Source organism: Malaya genurostris, chromosome 2, assembly GCF_030247185.1.
Source record: "Malaya genurostris strain Urasoe2022 chromosome 2, Malgen_1.1, whole genome shotgun sequence".
In the NCBI taxonomy this organism is placed as follows: Eukaryota; Metazoa; Arthropoda; class Insecta; order Diptera; family Culicidae; genus Malaya; species Malaya genurostris.
The window spans coordinates 88198454-88201598 of NC_080571.1; positions in this window are offsets into that span (position 1 = coordinate 88198454).

Below are 3145 nucleotides of genomic sequence, written 5' to 3' on the forward strand. Positions count from 1 at the left end.
AAGAACCCTTCCAGGTCGGGGCTCGAACATACGACAACTGTTTATATTTAACGCTACACAATTATAACTAATACAAGTAATTCTCGGACCAGTCGGCGCAGCTTAATCGTTGGAAGCCAATTCTGATCTGTCTGTGATGCTGCGTGGTGAAGCCAAAAAACTCCCTTTCTTTGCCGCGCTGCCTGTTCTGGTAGCTCGAGCTTCGCTGGGAAACCAAAAAATGCGCTACTTCAGTACAGGGGAATGACAGAAAAATAGTGTAGGTTGCCAACAACATTTATTTTACATTTATTGTATTCAAATCAAATAATAACTTTATTTAGTAAAAATTCTAAAGGACAATTAAATTATAGTTCTTTTGCAAAAAAAGTATTCCTAGGTACTAAGCGCAAAATCAAGAAAAATTAGAAACCAAGCGAAAACTAAAAAACTATCAGTTTTAAGGTAAAATGTTCGTCGACGTTCTGTATCACATTGTATGAATAGCCAAGTTGCCTGAAACTGCTCAACAAGACAGCTGAAGTCAAACGGCTTAAGCTTATAAAGACGGATTAATCAAACTGAGATCGGACTGACAGTCGAAATAAAATGTATAAGAGGGAAAGGTTTAAAATTTAACACCTTCCTACTCGAATAATAGTGCGTGGCGACGATATCGTGATGGTTCATGAATTCGTGTATTCATTCATTCCTATCATACGTCTAGCATAAATTAGACAGCTACGATCGGCAGGGCATGTCATCAGGATAACAGACGACAAACATTTGAAAATGGTTCTTGAATGTGATTCGGATGGTCCAATAAAAATAGAAGCATAGCGAGCAAGGTGGATCGATCGAATTGGGACAAAAAGTGGTCTTAGTCTGCTATGTATGGAGACGACTTCTAGGTACATAATAAACGGGCTTGAGCTAATACGTGAGAAAATTACTCCACGAAACACCAGAAAAAGACCACTAAGTGCAAGTAAATTCGATGAACTATATTTGCGAAAGTGTTTGAAATTAAATTTTTACACATAGCTTAGTTTCTCATTCATTCTTAGTTAATAAATATTTCGATTGAAGCAATAAAACAATACGATTTCCTGTTTACTTTGTTTGTCATGTTGTTTTACTGTTTAATAAAGGGGTCCTCTTTAGTAAATAGCAAAAAACTGAAAATATTAAGTTTAAAAGAACATTTTGTTTGTAAAGAAAATCGACGATGCGAGTTTATACGTTCTTTTTGGAGTTTCGGGACTTGTTGCAGGCGCTTCGGCTTGATTTCTATCTGGTTTATAGTATTTCTGCTAATAGCTAACCTCGAAACCTCCAGACTATCCCGCAAGATGTTGAAATGAAAGTTGTTAGAAATGAATTACAACCGTCCACAGGCACACATGTTCACTAATGCATTCCCTACATCATTGCTTGGTAAATCGACCCAGGCGTGCGTGTGTGTAAATAACATAAGGAATAAAATTCTTTTATCATTATTAATTACGTCAATACTCAAGCCCTGAGCTCAAGTTGTAGATGGAAACGCATGATATTTTGTTCTAAGGGCATGTGATATATGATTTTAGAACTAAATACCATGCGTCTCCATCGGATGATGGCAATTTGATGGAGACGCATGGCTTTCCGAATGATTTATTTTTTCTAAGTCTGATATTACATCCGTCAACATTTTTTAAAAATCTGAGAAAATTACAGCGTAATTTACTCATAAATGATTTATTTTAGATGTAAAATCTAGATTGGTACCAAAATTGTAAGTGCAATTAAAAAAAATTCGAAAATTTTGAAAATTTTTTTCACATGAAATACATTTTGAAAAATTCTGAAAAAAAATCAGAAAGGTTTCCCATAATTCCAAAAATATTCCTGATTTTTTTTCAATTTTTTTGCTAAAGAGGTTTTAGAAAAAATCAATAAAATGAAAATCAGAAGAACCACCCAAACTCCACCAATATGGCAGTGAAAGGGTTAAAATTTTGGGAAAATCATCTCCAATATAAACCCTTTTAAACAGCGTATATTAATTTTTGTTCTGTTTGGGTGCAGTTTTTATATGAAAACCCGGCTACACCCTTTTTACACTAATCACCCATTAATTTTGGAATTGGAATTGAAGTTAGAAATTTTCTATGGTGTATTAAGACCTTTTGTTTGAATCTAAGATGGCGAAGTACGCTTCAACCATCTTCCAAAAAAGTTTGTGCACAAAAATGTTACATACATACATACACATGTACACATACACGCTCATACAGGGACATTTTGCGTACTCAGCGAATTTATTAGAATGGTATAAAACGTTTCATAGCGTATTTTATATAAATGTTATTTATGAGAAAGGCAAAAGCGGCAGTTTCGTTACTAAGCTTTTCGCAATCCAGCTAACTTGGGTGAATCCACAGCTTGTCGATCATCTTCCATCCTCATCAGGGTCGTGAGCTCTCTAATCGATTTTTCACTCAATAATAGCTCGAAGTGCTGCCACGGATGTGTGATCGGTCTACAAGCTACCTTTTCCCGGTCATTTATTATTATAATTCAACATTATTAATGAATGAACAAAAAACAACGTCATTTCGAGTTGAAAGAGAATTACATTGCGTATCGTTTGCTTCGTGGCTTACTTGTTACCTTGCTATTAATTGCAATAAAAACCAATTTCGACAAACTCAACTTGCTATCCCCCGATACCGTATAATTATGATTGACTTATTTGTTTTTGCATTGGGTGAAAAAGAATGAATCCAAATTTGACAGCTGTTATCACAAGTGAAATCACACTGCCAAAACAAACAAAAACGCTCCCAAATCATCATTTCGTCCGAAATTTGCAGCCTTCAATTAGGTCCTAAATAATCATAAATATTCATTGAAACGTGAGAATTGCCGAACCGGAATACTTGGTCGGTAAAATCAACCGGAATTCTGTCCCGGTCCCACACTGCTTTGATCTTCCTGCTATATCAGCTGGGGAGTCATCAAGAAGCATCGTGCAATCAGTCATCCGGAAAAAAATTGCACCGTTCATGAAGGTACATAATTCGTAGCGCCGGCCATTCGATCGGTTTCGCCCTCCCTTCCTCCGTCTAGCGCAGCATATGAAAAACCAACTCTTACGAGTCCATTATTTTCGTTCCGGGCT